The sequence below is a fragment of the Phalacrocorax aristotelis genome, chromosome 3 (assembly GCF_949628215.1).
Source record: "Phalacrocorax aristotelis chromosome 3, bGulAri2.1, whole genome shotgun sequence".
Taxonomy (NCBI): Eukaryota; Metazoa; Chordata; class Aves; order Suliformes; family Phalacrocoracidae; genus Phalacrocorax; species Phalacrocorax aristotelis.
The window spans coordinates 15529900-15540557 of NC_134278.1; positions in this window are offsets into that span (position 1 = coordinate 15529900).

Genomic DNA, 10658 nt, shown 5'->3' on the forward strand with positions numbered 1-10658 from the left:
GGGTAGTGGAGAAGGACACAGAACCAGTGATCTGCAACAACCTGTAGGATGACCTGCAGAGCTGGTGTTTGCTGTCTGCTGTAAAATGAAAAGGTGTTTTCCTCCCATTCCTCAGTTATTCCCATCACCTCTGAATACTCTGTAACTTTTCAATACCATTTTTAGAAATGGGATGAGCAGTGCCGGATACTGAATCATTGCAAATAAGGACAAGCCATAAAGTTATGCAATACATTCTCCAGTCTCACATCCTGTGATCCAAATCAAACATTCTTTTCTTAGTAGATGGCTTTTTACACAATTTCTCCCTTCCTCTCCCCCTGCATACTCCTTCTGACTATGACAAAGCATGAGGGACCTAGGCTCTTGCATCAACCTTTGTTCTCCAGACAAATGTTTTCTGTTTAACTTTCTTAGTTACCCAGCATCAGCTGGAGCCACAGTCCCTAGCAACCCTGGAAAGGCTACCCAGAGCCTCCAAGCCCAACAGGAGAAAGGAGTGAATTATCTAGTTCATTCTAAGCCTCTGGTTGGAAGCTCCCAATATTTTTAATAGCATCTGAAGAAGTGATTCAGGGTGGAATGGGGTACACCTGCCATAAAGATAAATAGTCAGGCTTGGAAGAAAGAGGTTATATATTTCAGTTTCTGGATTTAATTCTACCATTAAAGGCATGGAATGATAAATGTGGTGTGATTGGGAATGACACAGTTAACTATCCGTGGGATCAATTTCTCTCTTCCTGTATGTTTTAATAATTTTACTTTCCTTTTCTATGGCATCTTTTCCCAGACCTAACGCTGCATTGCTTCTGCTCTCAGGTACGCCAATGAAACTATTGCCATTTCAGCCCAATGTTAAAGGAATAAACTCTTAATGAACAGGTCTTTATATGCCTCAGAGACATTGGGTGTACATAATCCTATGCCTGTTTTTACTGATGTAAGTATATGTCAGTCAGCTGAAATTGTAGAGCAAGGTCAGCATATAATATGTGAGATGTTAAAAGGAATCAGGTTCTAAAGGTCAGATCAAAGTCTGAAGGCAAAGTCAGCAGTAAAGTTTTGTCTAACTGCTGCCTGTCTCGCATAGCTGTGGTGCTTATGTAGGAGGCATTAACCAAACGAGAAGAGATGCTTGACTTGAAACACATTTGTCAGAATGTCTGGACTAAACCAATGCCGGTGGCTGGTCCAAGCATAAATGTCATGTTCACAGTACTTGGAGACTCTTGTTTGAAATAGACTGTGTTGGCAGTGGAAAGTATTGCTTCATTATATCATCTCATTCAACTGAATGAGAGAAATTTTCTCAATATGAAATATAAACCAGTTACCGAATCATTGGTACCAAAGAAGTAGCCAGCTGAATGGCATATGACGGAACTATCGTTATCTCCCCATGACCTTTCTGAAGATACTGACACATGTCAGAATGAAGGTTGCCTTCTTTCCCCCAAGTGAGCTGGGGCGGATTCCTTTTAGGACTGACCGACTTTTCTTCTCTGGACTTCATTGTGCTCATCTGCCTTCTCTGGAAACTGTCACCTAGAGAGCCAATCCCATTAGGAGTTTCTTTATCTTTTAAGTAGACTCTGCAATTATCCACTTTGATGACTGTGTCCTTTACTATAGTGCTGAGTTCCCTGTCTGGAATGGCTCTTCCTGCGGGAAATACAGCGGGGGGGTGGTTTCCCTGGAGCCTTATTTTCCCTTTTCCTATTCTTCAGTGTCCCAGCAGTGTCTACAGAGGAGGCCTTCCATTTTTATGCTTTGCAAAGTATCCACCAAGTTCTCCCCTTTTCTGTATCCAAGATTTATCTGCAGGTAAGCAACAACAATAGATGTGGAAATTGGAGTTTCCTGTGTCAGGGACTAAGAAAAAATATCAGGTGAAAAAACATCTGATTGTGTTATAAATCTAACCTTGTGCAAAGAAAAGTATCTTTTCTGTAACTCTGACTTTCAATATGTTTTATCTTTTATCATCTGCTTTTGCGTATGTGGACTCTGTGTGGACAGGAGCCAACCGTCCCCCCCAAGCCAATAGCAGTCTTTCTTCCATTGATGTCAATGAGCTTAGATCAGAGCACAAGTCTTGTGAGTGATCAAAGACAGTTCTACATAAAAAAGACTTCCTTTTCCAGGTCAGTCTGCTCCTTGTCCCTTTACAGAGAATATATTGTCAGCATACAAACACAAGGCAGGACAAAAAGGATAATTTTTTAAGTGGTAAAATAGAGAACTTCATTTTACTTCTTGCTGATTTACAAAGTGCAGGCCTGAGCCTATTGGGAACATCAAACAACTATTAAGCATTGAGAACTGTCACATTGAGAAGACAGTCTCATTCCAGCAAAATTAATCCAAGTAGCTAACTCAAAATACGTTTGCAAGTACCTCACCACCAGTTGTCAAGGCTGGATCCCCATGACAACTTGGGTAGGTTTTTCTATTTTTTGTAATTGTTTTATTGTAATAATTTACACTAGAAGTTTAGAGTATGTTAGTAAGGAAGGCTAGGCAAAATGATAAATCATGGGACAGTAAAGGGACAAGTCTTTTCTCCACCCATCAGAAAGGGCAATTCAAAGACATGGAGACAAGCATCTGTTCTTTAAAAAGAGGCATGATTTTGACTTTTGGTATGTGAGTTCATTTTTTATTAAATGAGCTGCTGTCAAGAGGTAACTTGACAAGAAATTTATCCATTTGCATGAACTGCTCGTGTGGGGCTTACATGCATGTGCAATAAGGATACAACAAAGTATGTAAGGATAAATACCTATGTGCCGTATCTGTAGTCAGAATCAAGCCTTAGGCTTCATTCTTCACTCAAACAATAAAAAAAAAAAAAAAGGTGTTATTGAATAACTCAGTGCAAGATTTACAACTGACTACAGTGCAATAAAAAAAAAAAAAAAAACCACTCCAAAGTAATTTATGTACAGAAGCCAGTTAAATGAGGTAGAGAGAAGCAGATCCAACATTTCTGCAAGCTGCCTTCTTGTTATATTGTACAGAAATTGTAAAGGGAAAAAAAAGCTTGTTAGCTGAAGTGTTGTGAGGTTTCTCATCATATGTTTATTCATCTGGGACCTAAAAAGTGTCTTAGTTGTCTGCAGGACAGATCTCTGCATATGGGAGAGTGTTTTGCCTAGGAGGCAAAGCAGTCCTTGGCTCAAGAATTAGTGATCTTTCCCTCTGCTTCCGGCTCCCAGTAATGTATTAGATTTTTCAAAGCAATAGTATTACATACCCAGGCTTTAGCTGTGGCTATGACCACAGCACGTTCCCAGCCTGGCCATTCCTGGTAGTTTAGAAATCTCTATCTGTATGTCAGATGTGTTGCTGCTGGGTCTCAGATAGCATAAGCAAAAGAAAAGTGACCTTCTAAATCACAACACTGCCCTCCAAATCAGACTGTCAAGACTGTGGGCTGTTGGCTACCCCAACCAGACCTTACATTTCCTCTGTTACCACTAGCTCTTCTTATTTGCAGATGGCACCATTCCCAGAAGCTAAAAAGTGGTTGTGTTATGTATATCCATATCAATGTTATCCTCCACTAATTGAAGTCAATCTTACGTGGTGGAATTCTCTTCGGAATGGCCCCCGTCTTTTGACTTTATGAAATTACATGGGGAAGAAGACTCCCTCACTAGTCAGATATAAGTGGCATCTTTTATATTTCCCATATTTTAAGTTATACTAATACTGTTAAGAGAAAGGGTGGGTTTATTTCTTTTGTAATGGGCCAGGTGAGTTGCAGCACACCCACGGGTATAAGATCAGGAAGAGAAGTGCTATGTTTTCACATTCCAGCAAAACACGTATACGCAAGAGAAGCTGTGAAATATTACGACTAGTTATTCCTAATATTTTGGGATTGAACAGACTCAGACTCCCAGTTGCCATTAAGGTCTCTTTTCTTTTAGATAGGTATAACATCAATTTTTCACTTTAGGAATAAGTTGCCTTGAGAAGTTATTTTCCAGACAAGTACATAACCTGAACCAGATCCCTCTCAGGCAGGTTTTGCTACCTCAGTTGCACCCATCAGCATGATGCTGGTGGAGGCGAATGTAATATGGAAACGTGACAACTGGATGCGCTTCTAGGAGTTGTTCTCCAAAACTTCATTGCAACCTTGTGTTGCCAGCTTTTTGGGTAGCACTGAAAAATGAGCAGGTTCCCAGAGCAGAGCTAGAAAGAAACACCACCCCATCATTCACAAAGCACCTCTTGATGTACACAAGAAACTCTGATTCACTAAACTTGGATCACATTCCTCACTCAGACATATTTATTTAGCTTACTTAAAAATGTATGTTGATATAGTTTACACCGTTGCATTCACAGATGTTTAGGGCATAAACCATCTTATGACCACCTCCTGACCAGTCTTCTAACTCTTCAGCATGGGTCATTAGCTTACCTGGAACTGATTCCTGTTGAAAAAGAACAGGGCTTGGGAAGGACTAGACAGAAAAGACATCCAGCTCTATCACAGTGAATGGTAAATGGTTGCAGTAGTTGCCTATCTTTAATATAATTTAATTTAAATGATGCACCTTCAGCTTTCCATTGAATTTCCTTGTATATTTTTTCTACAGAGCAAAAACTTTCCTATTAGACAATGTCGGTTCCACATGAAAGCACTTATAAACCATAATAAAGTTATTTCTTAGCTGTTACTTTGATACACTAAATCTAAATAGACTTACCCCATGAAGGCACTCCATTTTACAGCCATTTTTTTTTAATTCATATTCTTGTGGTTCTTCTCTGAACTACCTCCAATTTGCTAATATCCTTCCTGAGTTGCTGACATCAGCACTGACTTTATTCCAGTAGCTTTTACCAAGGCCAAATGCAGAAATGATACAACCTTGTTATTCCTCTTTAATGCTATCCTCCACACACAGAAAAAGATTGCATTGGCCCTTTTGGTAACACAATTTCAGAGGGCTCTGGGGCTTAGCTGGTTGTCTGCCAGGACCCCCAGTTCATTTTTCAGTCTTAGCTTCCCAAAGGAGAGCCGTTCTTACATAAATAACTTCTGAGATGTTTGTTCTTAAATTGATTCTTTACATTGGGCTACATGTGAAACACCTGTAGCTTATTTTACACCTGTTTCTCAAGCAATGTGGAAAAGGCATTGCCCACTTCTGCCCTCTTTCAAATTTTGGTTCACTGAGAAATACTATTAGCATAGGCACTGCTTTCTTCCGCATTGCTGACAGCATTATTAATAACCACAAGATTGATAAGCAGTCCCTGCAGAACCCACTCTCCAATAGCCCCATGTTCCATTAGGCTGTTAGATGTGGTGCTAGCCAGCTTTAAAACAAGTTGATTGGCCAGGTGTGTTCATCATATGAGTTCTGATTTCTGTCAGAATCTCTTATGATACTGTATGGCGAATGCATCCAAAGTCAAAGTATACAATATTACCACAAATGCTTTTATCCACTAAATTTGTAGTCTCATAAAAATAGCACATTAATTTGATAAGATCTTTCTTCCATTAATCTGTGTTGATTGCCATTAATTAAATTGCACTGTTTTAATACTTTATTAATTGACTTTCCTATCAGCAACTCCATCACTCTGCCTGGAATAGACGTCAAACTGACAGGCCTATAATTACCTGGTTGCCCTATTTTGTCTGCAGAAGTATTGGCAAAATACTAACTTTCTTCCATTCCTTCCTCAGAAGGATATTGGTTTTAGCCAGTGTGCTCATCTTTCTTAACTGTGGCTTTTTGAAGATCTGATGATTTTTTTTCTGACTTGCCTGTAAATCATTATTCACATTTTTTTTGGTTTAAATTTTATCCTTTGGGCTGGCTGATACCTCTCTTAATTGTTTTTCAGCTTTGTGGAACAGGATCTTTTAAGGCAATAAGTTCTACCAGTTAGAACTTTATCCTGCTCACCTCCAAAACATGTAAAACGCATTTTAAAAGCACGTAAAACATAAAACCAAGTCATTGTCACTTCCACCTAAGCAAACTCTAAATTTTGTGATTAATATTTCCTTGTCAGGATGAGGTCTAATGTAGAAGTTTCCCATGCCAGATACAGCTCTTTTTGAGTCAGGAAGTAGTTTTGTGTATTTTTTCTTGAAAATCCAAGAATGCTTTAGTACTTGCATCATGAGACATCCCTTTGCTCTCCCTTCAGATTTATCTTGCCAAGACTGAAAGTGCCATATATAGTGAAAGGCTTTTAAAAGGCTAATTGGGAAGCTCACCCTACACTCAGAGGTAGGGCTGGTTAAATGAGCCAATTCTGGGTTGCTTGGAACAAAGCCTTGCTTCATGCTATACTGTAAGAGTTACCACCCTGCTGGCACTGAAGATTGAAATCTCTGAAAGCACTAAAACTGGAGAGTTTTGCTTGAGTGGCTGGCCTGGGTTTCATCAGAACATATTAGCCAGAGAGAGTTACTGTCTGTCATGGTTCTGGCTCAGTACTGTGCTGCTGCTGCCCAGGTGTGTCCTAGCTTTCAAATGATAAGCATCAGGTCTGCCATAATTTGGGGAATAAAAAAAAATGATTGGATAATTTCATTGTCCTCCAGCATCTGTGCTCTGGCTGCAGGTAGCAGAGGACTCTTTCAGGTCCCATGGAGCATGAAGAGTAGCAGCTCTGCAGGCACCAGCCTGTGCCTCTTTGTTTGCAACGTGCTTCCTGTTTGGATTTCCATGAGCATTTTTTTACTTTCCACTTGCTTAAGTGATGACATCAACCAGAAAAAAAGGTATATGATCTTACTTAGAATGATCTTTTCTAGAAATGTAACAATGACCATACAAAGTCAGGCCAGCGGTCCATCTAGCACAGTATCTTCTGTCTGACAGAGGGCAACAGCAAATGTCCATGGGAGGGGACACAAACAGTGCAAGCATATAATGGCACACCCTCCTAGTAGTCTCTCAGGCTCCTCTCCCAGTGATTTGCAGCCCATTTGCTTGCTGAACCAGCAGCAGTGCCTTTCTTTCTGATATCCATCAGCGGAATTTTCTTCAGCGAATTCTTCTGATTTGCTTTTGAGCCCTAATGTGCTCTTAGCAACCGCAGCATCCTGTGGCCAGGCATTCCATAACTTAATTGTATATATGAAAAAGTAACTCTTTGTTTGAACTTGTGTCATTCAAGCCTCTTAATTTCATTTGATACCCCCTCGTTACTGTGTTAGAGGAGACAGCAAACAGTAATTCCGTACTTACTTTCTCCCTGCCATTCATGATTTTATAGACCCTGTATTATATCCTGTCTCTTTTCCCAGCTGAAGAATCTCAGTCTATTTAATAATTCCTTTTATAAAAGATCTCATTTCGCTGCTCCTTTTCTACTTCTGCTATACCCTTTGGGATGGGAAACCAGAATCCCACTCAATATTCAGGATATGGCAGCAGCATGGATTTACAGTGGCACACCGTTGGCTATTGGTTTATTCTGCATTTCTTTCTATCAGTTGCTGATACTGACTTGCTTTTCTGACCACTGCTAATTGCTATGCTGAATAGGACAGTCTTGACTATGGCTGCATGTCACGATTCCAAGATTTTTGTGTCCCCTCCGTGTTTAAGATCAGATCAGAGCCCATTGCTGGGTCATGCAGTTAAGGTTATTTTTTCCCATTTGTGAACTGCTTTGCATTCACCAACACTGGATTTCCTCTGCCATTTTATTACCCAGTCATTCTGTAGCACAAGGCGCCTCTGCAGCTCCTCAGAGTCAGCTTTCGTTTTTATTACCCCACATGAGCAAACATTGCGGACACATTACTTGCTCCCATTTCCTGATCATTTTGAATATAGCCTGCAGGACAATATACATACTAGGTGTTCAGTATTGGGAGCAGCTGGCACCACAAAGTAATGCCAGAGCCAACCTCCGAGGCAACATATGGATGCAGTCCGTGAAAAGGGGCCAGACTGGAAAGAAAGAACTCAGCCTTCCTACAAGCTTTTTGGAGCCTCAGAGATAGCCTTGGCTCCTTTTCTTCTCCTTGAAAATGAAGTACGTAACTGAGGCACCTAAGTTGAAATCAGTCACCTTGGGCTCCATTGGTAGCCGGCAGTGGCCCTCCTGAAGGACAAGTTAAATCCTAGGTGAGCTGAAAGGAAGTTTTCTGTCCCTTTCCATGAACCATAGAAGAAAATTCTCCATTCTTAATCACCTGATGTAAGTATCTCCAATGGGATGGGATAAATCCAGACTCCAGTTTATAGGGTTTCTTTGGTGAACTGTAGACTGTGCAATTTCACAAGCACAGGGAAAGCAGAGTTATATGGTATCACCTAGGCTGGAACACTGGCTATTTGAAGCGTGTTTTAGCTGATCTATAATTCACATGCTTATTTTGACAGGCTGGCTCTTGTTAGTTTTCAATGGGTGTGGGAGGAAATAGCAGTGCATAAAACTTGCACATTACTAATACCATTGCCATATAAAACAAATATTTGAATAGGAAGTTTCAGAAATGAATCAGTGCTCTAGCTACAGAATATCCTACAGGAATTTTTTATAGTAACGGATTAATGAAAAGCAAATCCTATTTCTCCACCATGGGCATAGGGTGGTCCCAGTGCAGCAGAGTCAATGTGATAATCTATCTCAGGGATAGAAAAAGCAGCCTCTAAGATTGCTGGCCCTCTGGGTGACTGAAACTTGCTTTGAAAGGACTCCTTGAGCTGAGAGGTTGCTATATGCTTTTTAAGTGATGGCACCAGACCGTGTGTGGGTGCAGCAGACAGGGGCTAAAAGCCCTGAGCTGCAATACAGAAGCAATTGAAAAGCCGCTCTGTTGTTGCCACTCTACCAACTGCAAAGGAAAACTCTTCCCACCCCTACAGACTATTCTAACCACATCCTTTGAAGGTACTGAAGTTATTTCACTCACTTAGCCCACAGTTTTCTCAACATTAAGTCATAACTTGAAAGCTACAGGGTGAGGAGATAATTGTTACGTCAGTAACAACATTTCATTCAGACACTGTCATAAGTGGAGGATTTCTAGGTGCTGAAAATGTGATATGGCCACTAAACAAAGAAGCCAAAATATCACTATAAAAATAACCACCTTTGCACCGTGGATTTTTAGTTCACTGGGAACAATTTGTGAGAAGTTTGGTCTCAGATCTTTTCCCTATCCGAAGTATGGCTGTTCCACCATGTAATGCTCCAGGAGTATAGTTAGGATCAGCCTGCAAACTGTTTGAAGCAGATATTGTGTGTTATCATGTCTTGTGCCTACTTGTCACAAAATATCTTTGAGCTTTCTCAGTTTGTGTCTCAGATCTCTAATGAAAAATGGGAAAAAAAGCACTTCATTAACTCCTGGTGAACTGTGATTGTTTTAGATGCCACAGTAAAAGCGTGTGCTGATTTTGGCTGGGGTAGAGTTAATTTTCTTCCTCTTAGCTAATATGGGGCTATATTTTGTTTCTATGTTGAAAATGGTGTTGATAACACAGGGGTGTTTTCATTATTTCTGAGCAGTGCTTTCACAGAGTTGAGGCCTTTCCTGCCCCTCACCCCACCCCACCAGCAAGTGGGCTGGGGGTCCACAAAAATTTGGGAGGGGACACAGCCAGGACAGCTGACCCCAACTGACCAAAGGGATAATCCATACCATATGATGTCATGCTTAGCGTATAAAGCTGGGGGAAGGAGGAGGGAGAAGGGGATGTTTGGAGTGATGGCATTTGTCTTCCCAAGTAACTGCTACGTGTGATGGAGCCCTGCTTCCCTGGGGATGGCTGAACCCCTGCCTGCCCGCCCATGGGAAGCAGTGATTGAACTCCTTGTTTTGCTTTGCTTGTGTGCATGGCTTTTGCTTTACCTATCAAACTGTCTTTATCTCAACCCATGAGCTTTCTCACTTTTATCCTTCTGATTCTCTCCCCATCCCACCGGGGGGGAGTGAGTGAGCAGCTGTATGGGGCTGAGTTGCCATCTGGGGTTAAACCATGACAAAGGGGACACATGAACTTGTGAAGCTGAGACAAATTTGACACATCCCTGGCACCACTTTGGCAGCCCCTACTATGCGCAGTGACACAACATTGTGAACTTCAACAGCTTGTCCAAGGAAAATTTTCTTTTTTTCAATTTTCAGTAACTTTTAAGATGTCGATGAGTGTGTAATAGGTTTCTGATACTGGAAAATCCTTCTCAGACTGGAGAATCCCCTCTATCTTTTTGAAATAGAAAAAGCCTGTGTCTCATATCTGTGCTTTGTTCCTAGAATAATTTTTAGATTGAAACATAGTATACTACTATTTTTTACTTGCATCTATTTTAATTGTCACATATATATGATACTGTAACAGGTGGGGTTATTTATACACATGGAAAAAGATGTTAGATCTGTAAGTTGTTCAAGATCTTAAAATAACTTGTGTGCTACAGGAATCTTTTCTGCTAACCTTAGAAAAGGGTGGAGGTGTGGGGAGGAAATGAACACAAAGTCATTTTATTTCTGTCTCACAAGGCATGAATGAATGACTGTTGTCATCTAATCTTTCGATGTTGGTCCCCAGTCTGCCACTTACAGGCAGTTCATGTCACTTATTTTCTTGGCTTCCTCAGCTAAGATGGGCAAAGGAATACTGAACAGATAAATTTTATGTTTTCAAAGT